Source organism: Trichosurus vulpecula, chromosome 4, assembly GCF_011100635.1.
Source record: "Trichosurus vulpecula isolate mTriVul1 chromosome 4, mTriVul1.pri, whole genome shotgun sequence".
Lineage (NCBI taxonomy): Eukaryota > Metazoa > Chordata > Mammalia > Diprotodontia > Phalangeridae > Trichosurus > Trichosurus vulpecula.
In genome coordinates this window covers 200,698,076-200,719,383 of record NC_050576.1, presented here as the reverse complement: position 1 = coordinate 200,719,383, position 21,308 = coordinate 200,698,076, and positions in this window count along the sequence as shown.

Here is a 21,308-nt window from a genome sequence, read left to right as displayed (position 1 = left end):
AGATTGGATTTTTAAATGAGAGATCTGGTTGTTAAACACTTGCCAAAACACCCTGGATTAATTTCTGACTATGTCACCCTTCCCCCACCCCTTATGCTTACACGGCAAGTCATCCTATGTAACAAAGAGCAAAACAGAAAAATAAAAATGGCAATTCAGCAGAACCAAGCAATGCCACAATCATGTCTGACAAGATATGCAGTATTTTGCACCACTAGTCTTCCACCTTTGCAAATAAGAGCAGAAGGTGTATTTTCTTAACTCTTCTCTGGGGTCAAGTTTGGTCATTATAATGATAGACATTTCAGTTCATTTTTTTTTTGTTCTTCCTATTTGTATTACGATAGTCATTGTGTACAGTGGTCCTGGTTTTGCTTAACTTCACTTTGCATCGGTTCATCTAAGTCTCCCCATAATTCTCTGAATTCTTCATGTTCGTCATTTCCTTACATTCATATGCTATTTGTTTAACCATTCACAAATGAATTCTTCGTGTTCATAATTTCTTAAGGCACGGTAATAGTCAACAAAGATGTATTACTATGGTGCCAGGCACTGTGATAAGCCTGGTAACGGGATATTTGTTTAACTGTTCCCCGTGGACGGAGAGCAATTCCTTCTATTGACACAGGCAGTCTCCTGTTTCCAGTTCCCCAGCTGTCTGCATTCTTTCTCCAGCTCTGCCAAGGGGAAGGAAACAGGTAGCTAGTCCTAATCCAGCCAGCAGGTGGGACCTTCCTCCCACCAACACCACAAGGTTAGAGACTAAAAATGTTGTGGCTGCCATGTGGGATCTCATAGCACCTCCGTCCCCGTAGTATGATTTTAAGAACGGTGATTTCATTTAAAAAGGGTCTTCTGCCCCCTTATCCCCAACCTGTTCATAGTATCAAAGCTTTAGAGCTGGAAGAGACCTTAGAGATGATGTAGTTCAACCCTCTACCCCACCCCTTTTACCACTGATAAGGAAAAGAGTCAAGTTAAGTAACTTGGGCAGCCAGACCACTGGGCTTGGAATCAGGAAGACTTATTTTCCTGATTTCAAATTCAGCCTCAGACACTTGACACACTTACTGGCTGTGTGACCTTGAGCAAGTCACTTAACCCCAATTGCCCTGCCTTCTCCCCTCCAAAAAAAATTATCTTCAAGTACAGCCTCAGACACTTATTAGCTGTGTGACCCCGGGCAAGTCATTTTACCCTGTTTGCCTCAGTTTCCTCATCTGTCAAATGAGCTGGAGAAGGAAATGGCAAACTACTCCAGTATCTTTGCCAAGAAAACCCCAAATGGAGTCAGGAAGAGTCGGACACGACTGAAAATGACTGAGCAACAACATACCTCCTCCAAACTTCCCTGTATTGGTTGACAATATCACCATCCTTCTAGCCGCTCAGATGCAACTTTTCATTCTTTCCATCCCCTTCATCCAACTAATTTCCATCTTAAATGTTCTACCACCCCCACATCTCCCTCACTTCTGTCTCCTCCTCTCCACCCACGCTGCCAACACCCAATACTCATCACTTCTCACTTGGACTATGGCGAAATTTTCCTAATTTGACTTTCAGTAGTCCTTTTTTTTTTCAATCTTGTCTCACTCTTTGTGACCCATTTAGGGTTTTCTTGGCAAAGATACTGGAGTGGTTTGTCATTTCCTTCTCCAGCTCATTTTGCAGGTGAGGAAACTGAGGCAAACAGGGTGAAGTGACTTGCCCAGGGTCACACAGCTCATAAGTATCTAAGGCCAGATTTGAACTCCGAAAGATGAGCCTTTCTGACTCCAGGTCCAACACTCTATGCACTATGGCTGCCCTTTTGACTTTCATGGGACCATAGATTTAGAGCTGTGACTTTAGAAACCATTGACCCTAATCCTTTCATTTTGCAGATGAAGAATATGAGACAGAGAAAAGTTAAGTGTCTTCCTAGGATTATACAACTAATAAATGCCCTAGCTGAGTTTGGAACTCTGGTCCTCCAGACTCCAAGTCCAGTGCCCTATCCATGACATCATACTGCCCCTCTTGAGAATTTTTAACTCTCATTTTCCAATTCCCCCCCTTCTCCAATACATCTTCCATGCACTTGCCAAAACAATCTCACAAAGCACATGTCTGACCGTGTCACTCCCTGATCAACAATATTCAGTAACTCCCTACTGCCCCTAGGATGAAGCACAGGATTTAAAGCCTTTGGCAGACTAGCTCCCCACTCTCTTTCCATACATTTCCTGTTACTTCCTTTCACCCACTCTCTGTTCCAGTTGCCTTCTAGTTATTCCCCCAACCCGGCATCCTATCTCTTGTCTCTGTACCATTTTATCATGCTGTGTTCCTTCCTTACCTCTGCAGCTTGAGATTCTTAATGGCCTTCAAGGCTTTTGATACCACCTCTTACAGGAAGCCTTCCCTGATGTCCCAACTTCCTAGTGCTTTCTCTCTCCTTCAACTCTACGATGCTTATGTGTCCATGTCCAGGGTCCACACTAGGGTGCCCGAGCCAGACTTCTTTATCTGCTCTGGACTGTCATTTGGGCAGCTAGGTGGAGCAATTCCTAGAGTGCTGGGTCTGGAATCACGAAGACCTGAGTTCGAAGTTGATCTCACTTACTAGCTGTGTGACCCTGGGCAAGTCACTTAATCTCTTTTTGCCCTCAGTCTCCTCTTCTGTAAAATCGTGATAATAATAGCACCTGCCTCCCAGGGTCATCGTAAGGATCATATGGGATAATAATTGTAAAGTACTTAGCACAGTGCCGGGCACTTAGTAAGCATCGTATAAATACTGACAAATATTATCATTATCCTTATCACATGAGCTCAGACCCAACCTCAGACACTTCCTAGCTGTGTGACCCACTGGGCAGATCACTTAACCGCTCTCTGCCTCGCTTTCTTCTTCTGTAAAATCGTGATAATAATAGCTTCTACTTCCCAGAGTCATGGTGAGGGATCAGATGAGATAATAATCGTACAGTGCCTGGCACTGTAAGGAAGAGGTATATAAATATTAGCTATTTTTTTTTTTATTATTTGCCCTCCTTCTCCCAAACCCCTCTGGAGTCATGGTAGCTGGAAAAAGAGGGAAGAATGATGAAATCTCCCTGATAGTTGCCATTTCTGACCCACCCCTGGGATCATAGGGAGACTTATGATATCCTCCAGGCCGCCTTGGGAGTTCCAGGTAAGACCACAGTCACGCCAGACAGCCCCATGAGAACATCTCAGAGCAATGACGGGTCTGTTTACGGGCATGCCAGATTTGAATCTCTCTCTTTCCTCCTATTGCCCTTGAGATTCCATTTTTTTTTCCCATTTTCTCCACTATGTAGTGAATGGACACACTCTTCTGCTCCCAGGTGAAGTCAGGGCTACTGAGGACCAACTGGCACACCACCCACTTTTCTCCCTTGTTTTCACTGTTCTAATCTAGGGCCCAGAGTTTGGGGATATGCTCAGGTAGAGGGGTCCAGGTAGACCCAGTGAACCTTTTCCTTTACATTTTCATTATGTTAAATAAACTGAGGCCACTGCATTAATACACTTGTTCGTCTGCATCTTATGAATGAGGCGAATGGATGAGGGCCGGAAATTTTCCTGAAGCAGAATTAGACCTGGCGTCACTGGTTTTCTTTCCTCAGTAGTTTGGAGTGATAATTTTTTTTCCTCCTTTAGCACAAAGATTCTTCTTAGCTTGGAGACAGGGACCTATAAAAATACATATTTTAAGTTACATTTCATTGTCATTTATTTTCTTTGTAATCTCAGCTATTTTACTTTAAGCATTTAAAAACACTCTTCTGAGAAAAGTGCCATAACCTTCCCCAGCCTGCCATGACACAAAATTAGTTAAGAACCCCAGCTCTGGCATAAATTCAGAATGCAGTTGGCAAGGGGGTTTTTGTGCCCAGCTCTTTGGAGTGGGTGGTTTAACCGTGTCAGATTATAGTTGAGTGTCTCTCTGTAGCCTCATGGGAGATTATCACAGAACCTCAAGTCTCCTGGGGTACCCACCAAGCGTACACATAAGCTGCACCTGAGTCACTTTTATTTATGAGTTCAACGAAAATAGTTAAGCAAACTCACTGTATTGTCAGACAGCATCTGCAATGCCCCCACCCATAGTAACCCAACCCCCTCTACAGGGAGCAAAGAGTTATATTTTCTCATCTCTCCGGAGAGGAGAGGGAGCAAACTTAGTCATTCTAAGTACATAGGGTTCTGTTTTATTGCATGGTTCTTTCCATTAATAATGCTGTTGTCATTGGGCGTATTGTTTCCCTGATTCCACTTACTTTGTTCCGCATCGGTCTAGATTTCTTCCCCAAATTTCTCCTCCAAATTCATCATACTTATAATGCAATGATATTAGAATACCACATTTTGTTTTACCATTCTCCAGTTAATGGACATTATCTTACACTCTCTACTAAAACTCCCCTGAACCCTAAGGCAGATTCCTTCATGTGGGCCTGCTGGTCTTTTTTGGTCCCAGGAACTGGTCTGGCTACAATGGCTCAAATATCAGTGTACCCAGAACTCTAATTCCCTGTCTCTTTCTAATACTCACCTAGCATCCACCTCCCTCTGTCTTATACTTCTTATCTCCACATGCTTCAAACCATAAAAGTACATTTTCTAGGGCTTACTTTCAAGAAAGAAAAGAGAATACACAGACCTAGAAATAATACGACGTGTAGGTCACTATGCAAGATCTGGAGACACAAAGGCAAATAAACCCTCCCAAATCAAACAGTCACTACCTTCAAGGAGCTGACATTCTACTGGGTGAACAGCATAGAAAGGGAAAAAAGTAGTTTCAAGAAGGACATACTAGACCAGGTGGTTTTAAACTTAATAAAGTATCTTATGCTACCTATTTTTGTGAGGAGAGTTTAAACTTTATTTAAACATACAATTTAGAGAACAGATCTAGTTTTTCCTGCTAGCCTTTCAAACCTGGGGAATGTATAATTCAAAATTCCAACTGGAAGCTTGTTGAGGAGCGGGACTGTTTCTTCGTGTCATAAATTCTCAATGCACAGCACTAGCTCAGTGGAGGGAGAGCATTCCTGTTCACAGAACAGCCAGTGTCACTGGACCAAAGAGTGTATGTTGGAGAGTAAGGTGTCAGAAGACTGAAAAGGTAGGAGGGGCTTAAGTTATGAAAGGCTTTGAATTACAAACAGAGCATTTTGTATTTGCTCCTGGAGGCAATAGGAAGTCACTGAAGTTTATTGGGCGGGGGGGGGGGGGGGGGGGGGGGGGGGGGGGGGGGGGGGGGGGGGGGGGTAGGCGCGTGAAGTGGTCAGATCTTTGCTTTAAAAAAAGTCATTTTGATGTCTAAATGGATGATGGATTGGAGTAGGGAGAAGCTTGAAACAGGTAAACCCAGCAACAGGCTATTGTAATAATTCAGGCATGAGGTGATGAGAGTCTGCAGAGTGGTTAGAGGAGAGAAGGGGGCATATTTGAGAGATTTTGTAAAGGTGAAATCTACAGGCCTTGACAATAGCTTGAATATATGTATATAAGATATAGTGAGGAGTCCAGGATGACCCCTAGATTGTGAATCTGAGGGACTGGCAAAATGTTGATTCCCTCTACAGTAATAGGAAAGGAAGGAGGGGGAGAGGGTTTAAGAGGAAAGGTAGTTTAGTTTTGGACACATTGAGTTTGTGATGTCTGCTGAACATCCAATTCAAGAAGTCTGAAAAGTATTTGGAGATGAGAGATTGGAAGTCAGTAGAGTCTGGGTCAGGATAGGTAGATTTGAGAATTATCAGCATAAAGATGGCGATTAAATTCTTGGGAGCTGATGAGATCTCCAAGTGAAGTAGTATGGAGGGAGGAAAAAAGAGGTCCCAGGAAAGAACCCTGAAGGACACCTGTGGTTAGAGGGCATAGTGTGGAGGAGAATCCAGCAAAGGAGAAAGAGAAAGATCAGTCATATAGGTAAGAGGAGTACCAGTAGAGAATGGTGCCCTGAAAATCTAGAGAAAAGAGAGTATCAGGAAAGAGAGAGTAATCAACAGTGTCAAACACTGCAGAGAGGTTGTAACAGCAATGTTATTTGCAGCTGCTATGGGGGTGTAAAGCCAATAACACCAGCACATAGGAGGGCTGCTAGCATGGATTCTTTGATCTGTTTTTCTAAGGAAAGCAATTTCGAGGAGTTAACAATTTTACTTTAATTAAACAGACAAATATCATTCACTTAGTTTGGGGGGAAAAGTCAGCACCCTGAACTTCAGAGAAAACACAAACGGAAATTACAAGAAGAAATTATATAAACAGAGCAAATGAACACAAATCAATAGACAGTCTTCTAACTGTCTGACCATAGCAATACATACACAGTTACCAGAGAGCGAGGCACCAACACCTGGGTTTTCAAAACTTGGGGGAGGGCGCTTCTCAATGGCTACCCAGAGTCTTGTCTGGCCAAATCACAGGAACAGTCTTCCAACAGGTGAGCCCCAAGCAAAATGCTAACCTCAAAGAATATATATACACTTCTTCAGGGTTAGAGGGCATCACAACCACACGACTCAAACCCATGTGACCTAGGCCTTCCCCTGACTTAAGCAGGTCATCAAAGACTCTTGATTCAATCAAAGACTCTTGATTGAAACAAAGGCAAGACTCATCAAAGGCACTTAATTGCCTTAGTGCTGAGAAGCACTCCAAAACAAAAGACAACAAAAAGCCCCACTTTGCTTGCCATTACAGAGGTCAGGGAGAGTAAGGATTGAGAAAAGATTTGGCAACTAAGAGGTCATTAGGAACTTTGGATAGAGAGAACAGTTTTGGTGGAATGATGTGGTCAGAAACCAGATTATAAGAGGTTAAGAATAAAGTGAACAGACAGAAAGTGGCAGCATCTATTATAAGTGGCCTTTTCAAGGAATTTAGCCACAAAAGACAAAAGAGTTATAGGACTATAGTTATCAAGGATGGAAAGATCAAATGAGAGTTTGTTTGTTTTTTTAGGATACAGTTGACAAAGCCACATTTGTAGGCAGTAGGAAATAAGCCAGGAAAGAAGTAAGATTGAAAATATGTGAAAGAGTGGGGATGGCAGAGGGGGCAATTGGAGGAGACAGGATAGAACGGGATCACTTGAACAAGTAGAGTGGTTAGCCTTGGTAAGGAGTAAGGCCACTTCATCATGTGAGACAGGTAAAGGAGGAGATAGCGGCAGAAGGCACCTGAGAGATAAAAAGTAAGACAGAGGAAAGAAGAGGGAGTTCACAGTGAATGGCCTCCTCAATTTTTTACTGCAAAATATGAGGCAAGATTCTCAGTGGAGAGAATGGGAGATGGGGAGAAGGAGCCACAGGAGGTCTGATGGGGGATGAGAAGGTTTGAAAGAGTCTTTGTGGAGTGTGAGATAGTGAGTTGATAAGGGATTGCATAGTAGGATTGCCTAGCAGCAGTGAGGGTCCAATTGATATTACATAACATAAATTTGTAGTAGACCCAGTTGGAAATCAGTTGTGTGATTTTCTCTACCTTCATTCAGCAGAACATATGTAGGAGTGAAGGTGACAAAGGGTTAAAGTGATCCAAGGCTGAGGCTTGACAGGGCTTAATTGGTGATAGGACAAGGGGCCTAGGGATTCAAGAGAAAACAGTGTAGAGTTGAATTGGTTCACCAAGGGGTGAAGATGGGAAGAAGAGGAGAGTGTGACTAGTGCAGAAGAGATGGCTTGGGAGAGAATTGAGGAGTTAAGGGATTGGAGGTCATGGTGCAGATGAAGAATACGCCTATGGAAGGGAAGGCAGAAGGAGAGGTAAAAAGCCAATAGATTATGGTCTCATAAGGAGATTTCAGAATTTCTGAACATTGAGGTGGCATATTTGTGGGTGATGGGTGATAGATATGACCATCCTCTTGTGTGACCGAGGTTGAATGGAGGAGTAGTTCATGGGAGGGGAGTAGGTTGAAGAACTGAGTAATTAGGGTGTTTGAGAGAGAATCAATACGTATGTTGAAGTCCCCTAGTATGAGGACAGGAATTGGGGAGGAGAGAAAAATTGTGAGCTGGGCATTAAACTCACTGAGGAAGTGACCTGGGAGTCTGTAGACAACAGCTACCAGGATTTTGATTGGGGGATAGATATGAATAGTACGAACCTCAAAGGAAGAGAGGTTACTGAGTAACGGTGGAAGGGATAGAACCTGGAAGTGGCAATGAGAGAGCAAGGAGTATTCCAACTATCCCACCTTGACCAGGGAACTGAATGAGTGAAGAAGAATGAGTAAAGGTATAGCCAGTACGCCAGAGAGGCTGCGTCATTGGAGGAAAGTCAGAGTTCATTAAGGGCTAGTATTTGGAAGGAGTGGGAGAGGAAAAGATTTAAGATGAAGGGAAGTTTGTTGCCTATGGAACATAGGCACGGACCGAAGGGCATGGTGTAAGGGCTGGGTGGAGTTAGGATGAAACTTCTGAATGGGAAGGTTGAAGGTGATGGGAATGAGGATTCAAGTGGGAGGGGGTGTGGATGATGATCTGGAGGAGTTCAGAGTCACCAAAATTTGAAGGATGTGATCAGGTGTGAGTATGTTCATCACTGAGGGGAGGGCCCTACTCTTCTACCCTCAAAGAACGGGTACAGCAGGAGATAGGAAGCCTGAAACAAAGGGAGGCTTGATCTTTGCACCGTAGGCTCTCCATAACTTAGTTGGGAGATTGGATGGGTAGCAGGAGGTGGAAGTTGCCTTGTAGTGGTGCAAATAAAAGTGGTTGCTTTGGGGCAGATGGAAGACTCCCTGGCCCTGACCGCTAGCAACTTATCCTTAGGAGACACTGAGCCCAGCAGGAGATGGAAGGCACAAGACACTAGCATGCAAATGGTCTGAAGTCTTCTCACCTGGGGAAGCTGACTATGAAGTGGAAGCAGGAAGTCATGGACTCCCCGTGCAGACAGAAGATGCCTGGTCTGGCCCTTAGCAGCCTTTCCTCAAGGGACATGCTGTGCCCAGCAGATGGCAGGCTCGGTCACTAGCACATACTTCTGACCTCCCTCACTTCCTTTAAGTCCCAACTAAAATTTCACCTTCTACTGGAAACCTTCCCCAGCCCCTCTTAATTCCAGTGCCTTCCCTCAGTTAATTATTTTCCTATTTATCCTGTACGTAGCTTATTTTGTATGTATTTGTTTGCCTGTTATCTTCCCCATCAGATTATAAACCCCTGGAGGGCAGGAGCTATCTTTTACCTCTTTTTCTATCCTCAAAGCTTAACACTGTGCCTGGCACATAGTAGGCATTTCACAAATGTTCATCGATCGATTGATTGATTGCTGAATTGACTCTCTGAATTCCCTGTGTCAAGTGAATTTTGGGGAGAACATAGTGGGCTCCATTTTGTTCTGTATCCCCCATTTTGACATGTAAGATCCCCACATGAATTGCAGGACCAGCTACAACAACTAGTTCAGTGTCTTCTTCGCTCCCCTAATTGGTACAAAAATCCTCAAGTACTAAAGAAAAAAAGGAGGCTTTCTGTATCTGGAATGTTCCCCTTCTTTATCTAACCTGACAGGTAATTCCCTTTGATTTAGAGAAACTATCTCTACTAACAAGGGCACATCCCTTATTTTCTGTAGCCGTCATTATATCCAGTCTTCTAAAAAGCATACTTTTTTCTTTGTACAACCAGCTGTACTAAAATGAGCAGTGGTTTTTTTTTTTTTTTGTTCCACATAATGTATAAACACTCCTAGCCAAATTGTGAATGATACGTATTCCCATCTACTGCTGGTGGGCTGTGTTACACTCTGAGTGTAATAAAACCTGTTTCTCTAATTGAATTTGTCTTATCGGAATTCACTAGTTGAACTGATGAGAAAATTCATGCAGCACCTGAGGACTATTCTGGCCATGTACGTTCTCTAGCTACCAGGAGTAGCAGCCCCTTTCGATCTGCACTCATGGCTTCCTGAATTCATCCAAATTCATTTTGGGGATTTCCCTTTGGGGATTCACTTTTGATTCATTTTTCCAATATGACGGGCTCTCTTAGTAAATCAAGAAACCCTTTGTTGACAGGGAAGGCTTGGGGGCTTCACTCCATAGTAATTACTTAGTTAACTACAGCAAGAACATTTATCAATTGCTTACTATATAGAGAGATTACTATGCTTGGCAGTGAGAGAGTTATAAAGCCCAGATAAGATGAGGTCTTCTCATGGAACATATAGACGAGACACAAATATGCAATATTACTTTAGTACACAGTATACTCTGAAAGGTAGTGTGTGTAATGGTTAGAAACCCAGTCTTGGAGTCAGGAAAACCTGACTGATAATCAAGTCTCACACCATACACATACTGGGTATATAACTCTCAAAAATCATCGAACCTCTTTATGCTCCAAGCATTTCTCTAAGACCATATCAATAAAATTACAGATACAATTTAAAAAACTATACACACATGAAAACTAACACATTGTAAGCGTGTGTATATATACATATATATATATATGTATATATACACACACTTTTGTTTGGTCGGTTTTCAATTGTATCTGACTCTTCATGACCCCTTTTAGGGTTTTCTTGGCAGAGATACTGGAGGGATTTGCCATTTCCTTCTCCAGTTCATTTGATAGATGAGGAAACTGAGTTAAACGGGGTTAAGTGACTTGCCCAGGGTCACACAGCTAGTAAGTGTCTGAGGCCAGATTTGAACTTACAAAGATAAATCTAATCTTCCTGACTAGGGGCCCCATGTTCTATCCACTGCACACTTAGCTGTCCCTTTGTATATACACATATATACTCAAATATATTTCTGTATGTATACACATATACAAACATATATCAAATGGATTTGTGATCTTGTTAATTTGGAAATTCTCTCCAATGATGCAAATAACAGCACAATTCTGTGCAAATCTTGTCCATATCCTCTCCAGTTCACCCCAAAAGGTCCAACAAAATGATGGAAGATTTCCTCTTTTCTCCTGACATCACAAGGGTACCAATAGAGCACTCTGGTTGCCCATCTCTCATCCCCTGTCCTCACTGTATAATCATCCCATTTTTTCTTCCCATCATACATTGCTTTGTTGGCATCTTTTACCACTGTTCTTTTTTCAAAGCTCCTCATTGATTATATATTACAGCTTGCGCATATCTACTCATATCTAGATATCTAGGTGCTTTCCACTGCCTTCTATGTGATATTCATTTTTAATATGCCTGTAACTCATATAAGTATACTTCTCTTTATTCCCACCCCTACAGATGAGCCTAAGGTCCCAGAACAAGGATACTCTGCCCCTCAGGTTTTTGAGGTACCCTTGAGGAGTTGGAGGGTGATTATCTAATGCTATTGGTTTAAGTCATCATGGGTATGTGTCTCCCCAAGGTGATCAATTAAGAATCATTTTAGTCAGCCAGCCACTCTTAGATATCTTTCAGAAAAGGGTTATTCACTACTCAATCTGCATCTTAAAGAGATCATAAAAAAAGGAAAAGGATCCATATGTATAAAAATATTTATAGCAGCTCTTTTTGTGGTGGCAAAGAATTGGACATTGAGGAGATGTCCATCAATTGGGGAATGGCTGAGCAAGTTGTGGTATATGAATGTAATGGAATACTGTTGTGCTATAAGAAATGATAAGCAAGTGGATTTCAGAAAAACCTAGAAAGACTTACGTGAACTGATGCTGTAATACAGTAATAGCAACATTGTACAATAATCAGCCATGACAGACTTAGCTCTTCTCAGCAATATAATGATCCAAGACAATTCCAAAGGACTCATGATGGAAAATGCTGTCCACCTCCAGTAGAGAACTATGGAGTCTGAATGCAGATCAAAGCATACTATTTTCTGGGGGGGGGGTTGTTTTTAGTTTTTCTTCTTCATGGTTTTTTCCTTTTGTTCTGATTCTTCTTTTACAACATGACTAATGTGGAAATATTTTTAATATGATTGGATATGTACAGCCTATGTCAGAATGCATGCCATCTTCATGAGGGAGGGGAAAAATTTAGAACTCAAAATCTTATAAAAGTGAATGTTGAAAACTAAAAAATAATTAAATGATTTCTAAAAAAAGTATATAAACTCCTTGAGAGAAGGAACTATCTTTCCTTTTGCTTGTATTTGTATTCCCATCATTTGACTTGGTATCTGGCGTGTGGTAAGCACTTAAATTTTGTTTGTGGCCTTGACTCTAAGAACTAATCAGTAAGCACTTTGTAAATGTCAGGCATCATCCTAGGTTCTGAGGATACAAAGGCAAAAATATACCTCAAGAAGTTTCCATTCTATCGAAGAATCAGCACTCACAACTTATACACATATAAGAATGTACAAATAAGTGGTGAAGAAAAGGGCCATCTGTTCACCAGAGACTGAAGTAAAGAAGTGTGAATGGAAGATGCTATCAAGAGGTTTTGAAATTTAGAGTAAGGGAAAAGAGGCAAGGCAAACTGCCTTTATTTTCCCAGCAAATTTGCAAGCCAAGACATAGAAAGAAAAGAAAAGAAAATGAAAGTTGACAACTATCCTTATCTATATTGCATTTATTAAATATAAAGACTGAGGAAATGAAAATAGGAGAGATGATAAATGTTGAGGGTTGAAATAAGACATTATCGTCTTCTCCTTAGACCTTAAGATATTGAAAATGTCAGAAACCCATCTAGAGATGCTAGGTAATTGTCTCCTCACTCAACGAATCCATTATCTATTCATCTATGTAATGGACATGTGTGAACAAAAGGGCAATTATTGTCTATTTGGGATTATTGGATGATAGCTGAACATTACTTATTGACCACTGACTATTGATAATAAATATCATAATTTGAAAAAAAAGAAAATTATCTTTACATGTAATTGGAAAAAAATTGGAAACTGGAAAAATTGGGAAAAAAATACTATTAAGTGCTAATCTAAATTTCCAGATAAAAGATGGTGTTTCATCAGCCTAAAAGCAAGGACAGAAGTGGAGGGGGCTTAAGGGAAAAGAATAAAGAAAATGTCACTTCTTGGGAAATAGCAGGGGAAGGTATTTACTGAGGTAGCTCAATAAGAATAGCTCCCCTAGAATCAGTGAAACACTCCCACAAGTACAGACATACAGAATCCAGAGGAGAGCTTCAGGAGCACGAGCAACACAGGGGTAACTCCCAGCTCCTGGTTGCTGATGTCCTTTTCTCCAGTGTCGGAGACACTTAAGAAATTCCCCTTAGAAGTGGCGTAATCCCTTCCCTGAGTTCCTCAGGGAGCCATGAATCTGTGTACAGTCTGTCCTTGGCTCCCTATCTAGCCAATCCATTGCTATCTCCCCTATCTGTTTGATTCTGTGTCTGACTCTGCCATTTGTAATATCTAAGATATTCATACTTAGAGACAAGCTCAAGGCAGAGGTTCTTAAGATAAGATCTGTGAACTTGTTTTTTAAATTTAAGATAATTGAGAAATTAATTCACAATGTACCTGAAAGATGGGAATATACCAGGTGTGTAAAAAAAACACAGAACTAATTAATATCAAATATTACTGATATATTATACCAAATATATTGATAACCGTATTTCAATACAATTGAGGTCCTTTGTCATTCTATGTATTTCATTTTATGCATTAAAAAACATCATTCTGAGAATAGACTTCACCAGCCTGCCACAGGAGTCCATGACACACAAAAAAAGTAAGACTCCTTTGTTTTAGAGGTTGCTTATATAATTACATGACATAGTCAGGACAATAGATAATCTTCATCTACTTGTTTTTTCCTATGTGGATGCTTAGGAGCAGCTAAGTAGCACAGTGGATAGAGTGCTGGACCTGAAATTAGAAACATTCATCTTCCTGAATTCAAATCTGGCTTACTAGCTGTGTGACCTTGGGCAAGTCACTTAACCCTGTTTGTGTCAGTTTCTTCATCTGTAAAATGAGCTGGAGAAGGAAATGGCAAAGCACTCCAGGATCTTTGCCAAGAAAACCCCAAATGGGATCAAGAAGAGTTAGACCTTTCTGAAATGACTGAACAACAACAATGTGGATGCTTAAATCGAACATCTTTGAGTAGCTTCTAGGATGGTCTACAGTATTCTGGGGCTTGACACAATCATCACAGCATCATCTACAAATAGGAAGAGCAGGGGGACTTCACTATTCCCATGGAAATCCTATTCAAATTGAACTCTGCACTGGAGCTACTCCATGATAATGGTTAAAACCTTGGGCAATGAAAGGTCTCTGTTTTTTACCTTGCCTAGTTGTTATAATCTGTAAGTCATGGACCAAGGTCATCCCTCTCCAATGCAGGAATCTTAATCTGATTTCGTAACGTGCATGAGTGATATCTTGTCAGAGAACCACCTTAAAAATGTCCTTTTGCTTTCCCAAATCAGATACTATTAAAAATTATTTTAAAAAATTAATAATCCCTGTGAGGTCTTGCATTTTTCTATGTTTTTTCAGCCAATTATGTGATGGCAAAGATGTGATATTGTTCAAAACCATCTGCCTTTTCCCTCTAATAACTTTATCAAGGGTGCTCTTATTGCCTGTAAGACAAGTCTCCTAAAATGTTTTTTTAACAGATGAGAAAGTAAGAATATAGATTGGTATTTATGATGTCTTGGCCACTTCTTTTTGTTATTAATAAGGTCTGTGATTTTTAAAGAAAATGTATCTTTGGCATATTCCCCTTCTGAGTACATTGTGAATCAATTTCTCAACTACCTTACAATGTGCCACCCCCAACTCAGATCTCCTCTAGTTATACTTTGACTAATTCAAATGAATTTCCCATAATTGTTCCCTTTAGTGTCATTTCTTTCTCTTCTACCATATAAGAACTTCTGTGATTGTTATATTGGAGTCTAGGAAAGGCAACTCTATTGTCCTCGATGGTGAAAAAAAGTTTGCTACGAAGGTCTTTATAGATCTTTTCCTTTTTGCTTCTGTTTGCTCTCCGCCTTCCATTTTTATCTCCAAATACCCATAGGATGACTTTGCTTAACCAGGTCCCTCACCAAGCTTTTTTCAAAGTGGGTTTACCATCAATTGCTTATCTCTGGTTTAGGAGGTAATATTTCTCATATTTGTCTATCATCCAACTAATCAAATTTACCCAAGGGACACTTATGTATGAAACTAGAAGGACAATAAACAAATGAAAGATGAAAAAGGTTTGTACCCTATGACCCAGGGTACCCAAATCCTTGTATTCATATGAACAAAGTCCAAACCTGGAGGCTGAGTCCAAAGAGGTATTTTCTTCCTTTTGGCTTAGGTGTAAATCAGGTCTAGACCTCCCCCAACATAGCCAGCTCCCATAGAAGTACTCAAGATAATGGATGCAAATCAACTACAGTATAGCCTTTATTTTGACCCACAAAAATTTCAGAAGACAAAAATGACTCCCAAGACCTTATAAACAGACATAGAAAACACATGCAGCATTCAAATAACTGTAACACACCTCAGAGGGCTGAAATATTTGGGGGCTACTGAACAAAGAAAGATATCATCCAATTGGACCTGCATTGTTTGAGATACTTGCTATAAATGTAGTGACTGACAAAGTCCATTGTCTCTTGTTTTTCCCAAGTCCCTTTCCCACACCCCCATTATGCCCAGGAAAACTTATTCTTTAGGACTATTTCTCTATCTGTCTATCTATCTACACTTATGTGTGTATCTTCAGGACCTCTGCTCTCAAGCCACATGAATAAGCACATGTCAGATTCTTCTACATGCTTGCACAGTAGCTATCATGTCCTGGGCTGCCACCATTTCTTAGGCTGAGAAAGTCTGTTTCTCAGGACTTTCCTCTGGGCTACATAGGTGACCAACTGGAGCCTCCATATGCTTCCTCAGAAATCCTAGCATTGCTCCAACTGCTGCTGCCAATTCTTTGTTTTTCTTCTTTTATATAATTCATTTTCTCAATTAACAGAAATCTATTTTCTAAAATCTATTCTCTGTCTCCTACCCTCACCCCCACAATTGGAAGAAAAAAATGAGGGAGAGGGAAAGAAACCCTTCTCACAAATATGTAGGGTCAACAAAACAAATGCCCGTATTAACCATATGGCCCCAAAAATCTATGTCTAATTCTGCACCCTGAATCCATCATCCCTCTGTCAGGAGGCAGGTAGTATATTTCATCATTGGTTCCCTTGAATCATTGTTGGTCATTGCATTACATTCTTGGTCTTTAAAGTTGTTTGTCTTTACTATGTAGTTGTTATGTATAAATTGTTCTTCTACTTCTTCTTAGTTCATACAACACTTACCAGGTTTTGCTAAAACCATGCCCTTCTCCTTTTCTTACAGCACAATAGTATTTCATCCCATTTGTATACCATCATCTGTTTAGCCATTCCCCAAATGATGGGCAGCCTCATAGTTTCCTGTTCTTTGCCACCAAAAAAAATGCTAGAAATATTTTTGTATGCATGGATCCTTTTCTTCTTTCTTTAATCTCTTTGGGATACAAGCCTAGTAATGGTGTCACTGGATCGAAGATTATATTCAGTTGAGTAACTTTGGGGAGCATAGTTCCAAATTTCTTTTCAGAATGGCTGGATGAATTCACAGCTCTGCCAACAACATATTAATGTGTCCATTTTCTGGGGCTCATGGGTGTGGGCCTCTCATGGCCACCATGGAGCTGGGCAAGCACTCTGACTCTGTAGAGTACAGGGCAGATTTTTTACTGTCTTGCTAAATGATATGTATGGCACAGTCACCCTGATTGGAGTCTTGGTCTCTGTAAATGGAATGCATTAAAGAGGACTGGTAACTTGAGCCAGAAGAAGCTGCTTGCTGGGTAAGCTTCAAGAGGAAATGAGGAAAGGTGTCATTCTACTTCCTCTCTTTTGAAGATGTCAGTCAAGACTCTTCCATCTCTCTTGAACATTGATGGAAGGTGGGAGGTAGGGGAGGGGCATAATTTATCTCCCCTACCTTTCAGTGCTTATGACAGCTATGATCATATGGCAGAAAGAACACATGCTTCATACCACTACTAGCTCTATATCCTAAAGAGATCATAAAAAAGGGAAAAGAATTTCCACGCACAAAAATGTGTTATAGCAGCTCTTTTTTTGATGGCAAAAAATTAGAAATTAAGGGGATTCCCATCAATTAGGGAATAGCTAAACAAATTGAGGTATATGAACGTAATGGAATATTATTTTGCTATAAAATGACAAGCAGACAGGTTTCAGAAAAACCCAGAAAGACTTACATGCACTGATACAAAATGAAGTTAGCAGAACCAGGAGGACATTGTACATAGTGTCAGCAACATTGTTTAATGATCAGCTATGATTGGCTTAGTTTTTCCCAGCAATACGATGATCTAAGACAATTCCAAAATACTCATGATGGGAAATGTTACCCATATCCAGAGAAGGAACTGACAGAGTCTGAATGCAGATGGAAGCAGACTATTTTCACTTTCTTTATTCTGTTGGTGTTTTATTCCCTTTTGTTCTGTCTCTTCTTTCACAACATGACTAATATGGAAATGTTTTCCATGATTGCACATATATAACCTATATCAAATTGCTTACTGCCTTAGGGAGGGGGAAGGAGAGGGAGGAAGGGAGAAAAATTGGAACTCAAAATCTTATAAAAATAAATGTTGAAAATTATCTTTACATGTAACTGGAAAAAATAAAATACTATTTAGAAAAAAAAAACCCAGACCACATGCTTAACCCAAGTGAGCCCAAGACTAGATCTCAAGTCCCTGACTGTCTTTTCTGCTTTGTGTTTCTTTCCCTGAGCCTAGGTCACTGAACCTTGATCTTGAGGGATGTTTCCAGCCTTGGTAGCAACCTCGTGAGTTTGAGAGGGAGAGAGTACCTACGTCAGTGCCTCAGACATATCACTTTGACCATGGGCAAATCACAATCTCTAAGTGCCCAAAGAAACACTTTCAGACTGTAAATTATAGACCAATTGCCCATTTACATGAAGTGGAAGGAGTGAGTTTTCATGCCAGAAGCTTCCCATCAGCGAAACAATGGATCATAGTTTTCCAGCAAGAAAGGAACTCAGAGGCTACTCCAGTCCACTACCCACATTTTACAGATGAAGAAACTGAGGCCCAGGGAGGTTAAGGCTTGTACAAGGTTATATAGGTAGTCAATATAAGGGGTTAGATTTAACTTCAGGTAAAAATTATAATAATAATAGCATTTCTATAGAATTTTAAGGTTTGTAAAGCACTTTACATATATTATCTCATTTGACCCCCACAAGGGTCCTGGGTATCATTGTCCTTATTTTACAGATGGGGAAACCGAGGCAGACAGATGTTAAGTGACTTGCCCAGTCAGACAGCTAGTAAGTATCTAAGGTCAGATGTGAACTGAGGACTTTATGACTCTAAGTCTGGTGCTCTCTCTAGCTCACCACCCACCTGCCTCCAGGAGGTCCTAAAACTCCAGAGCCAATGAATCCTCTTCCCACTGCATGAATGGGAGCTGTGTGAATCCAAACAGAAGAAGAAAAAGGAGACTGGACCTCCATTCTATGCCAAATGATCCTGGGATCTGGGGTCACTCTGTCTAGGCTCTTTGCCAATAGACTGCAGGCTTTGATAGAGCCTACCAAGACAAAAAGGCATTGAATACAATACTGCAATGGGCTGTATGCCTTGTTCAAGGACTTACCTAATTCAGAGGATTGGAATCATCACTAGACAACTGACAACCAGGTAATAAATGTTTTTGGTCCCGGCTAGGTCCCAATTATTGTGAATAATGTGTGTTGGGAAGTGGTCCCATGTATCTAAATTCATGCTATTTGAAATTATAATTATGTAAAATATGGTAATTGGGCAGGTAGGTGGCACAGTGGACAGAGTACAGGGCCTGGAGTAAAGAAGATTTCTTTTCCTGAGTCCAAATCTGTGATCCTGGGCAAGTCACTTAACCCTGTTTGCCTCAGTTTCCTCATCTGTAAAATGAGCTAGAGAAGGGAATAATAAACCACGCTAGTACCTTTGCCAAGAAAACTCCAAATGGGGTCACAAAGAGTTGGACACAACTGAAAAATGCCTGAACAACAGTAACAAACTGGTTATTGGTTCCAGCCCAAAGGAAATGTTTATATAATATGCTTATATAATACTATAACTTGAATAAGGCTATTACTTTGAAGAATTCATTTTTGAAATATTAAAATAAGTAGCCTGGTACACAGTTAGATTTTCCATTTAAATTACTGCTTCCCAGAGGCCTGATTTCCACAGGATCCATGCCATTAAACTGAAAGCTTTTCACAGGCAGAGACTGTGTTTTTGTCTTTCTTTGTATCCCTAGGGCTTACTCAGCATGGTGCCTGGCACATAGTAGGTGCTTAATAAATGCTTGATTTTACTCAGGCTATGTCAAGGATCTGATAATTAAATTCACATCATTCCCCCATATTGGTAACTAAGGCATGGTCTTTGATTCATAAAGATGGTGCTACTAACCTTACAACAAGTAGGAATCATCCTGGGTATTTCTCTTGTAGGAGGGATAAATTTCTATTGTCCAGCCCATCCTCCTTTTGACCAACAATAGTTGGTCGATAGTTAATTCAAAGAAGGACAAGATTAGGTTTGAGGTACAGCCTTTGGACATACTAATAGAGAGGAATCATAACAAATGTAGGATGACCAGAACTTTGTCTGGTACAGATATGCCTCTTTCCTGGGCCATCACTATAGCTGCACTCTCACAGAGCCCACCTCTGTTATTCCCCTCCTCCTCACTGCCCCATTGACACTTTCCCCCTCCCTACTCCTGCCTTGAGGTTAGGGAGTCAAAAACTGTCAGGAGATATGGCCTGGACTCTAGAGGACCAGCCAATTTCTTCTCCCTGAGACAGTTATGCCCTCTCCCTCCTACATGGACCCCTTCTTCTCTTGGGACCAGAGGCACCTAGAAAGAATAGTATTAACAGAATCGAATCTTCTAGCCAATCTCCTTCCAGGATTCACCAAGATGCTGGCACTGGGAAAGGGGATGGCCCTCAGATCCCAGGAGCAAGAGCTTCACTCACTTATTCTTCATGTTAGAGTCTAGTTTCTCCTTAACAATTTGATTTATTCCAAAATTAATGTAGTCCAGGCGCAAGAATCTTTAGTTATGACTCTCACTAACTGACCCATTCATCTTTTCCTTGGACGTTTATTAATGTTTCCTTAATATTTATTAATAACGATACCCAGACCAGTCTTAGAGAGCTGAGGGAGTCCATCCCCGTGCAGAAGCTGGCACCAACCTCTCCCTCTTTGGCTATGTGCCAGGGCCTCTGAAACATCCCTCAGGAGATATATCTGTATTTCATCAAACCTTTCCCGTAGGGAGATGAACACAGTGAATGATTATGTCTGGCAAGGAAGTGAGTGTGGTAGTTCCCTCTGACAAAGTCCCTGGGGTAGATGGGCTTCGGCAGCCTGGAGAGGTGTTTTCAAGAACCTATCTGTCAGCACTGCCAAGAGACAGGTGGCTGCCAGCTCAGAGGGGCCAATCTGCTCCGGGAGGTGGGGAGAGAAGAAACCCAAACCTTATTTCTTTGTGGGACACACTGACACAGACAGACACTGCCTCACACGGTGACATCAAGGTACTAATCAGAAAGCACTTGCCCTACATTACAGTCTGAGTCAAGTAGGGTGTACCAAGATGGCAGTCTCAGACAAACAAGGACAACCCAACTGCAATGGGAGAGCCCCCCAACTGGAAACTAAGAAAAGGCCATTAAAGAAAGAAACACACTCACACTACAACCCCAGAGCCATAGCCAATACAGCTAAGTAGCAGAATGGAATAGAATGTTGGACTTGAGTGAGGAAGCTCTGAGTTCCAATCCTGCCCCAGTCCCTTGACCAGCTTGGATCATCCTAGCCAAGTAACCTCCCCTTTCTCAGCCTTGTTTTCCTCATCTGTAAAATGGGGTGATAAGAGCATCCATTGGATTGCTGTGAGGTTTAAATGAGGTAACATGTAAAGTGCTCCACAAACTTAAACCAGCTGTATAGAAACATATGTGTGTGGGGTTGGGTGGGGGGGAGTGACACATCCTTTATCAAAATAAAGGCACACCCAGAGACAGACACATCCACCCACAGGCTAGACCAAGACAGGGGAGGGGAGCCATCTCGGTCTCCCCCCACCCCGCCCCCCAGGCACTAGAGGCTTGCTCTGCCTTCTGGGCTCCCAGCCCAAGGATCCTCAGTAATCCTGTAAGGCTGGGGCGGTGGAGCAGGATTCTTGGAGAGAGGAGAGGGGGACGGAACACACAAACTGGAAAG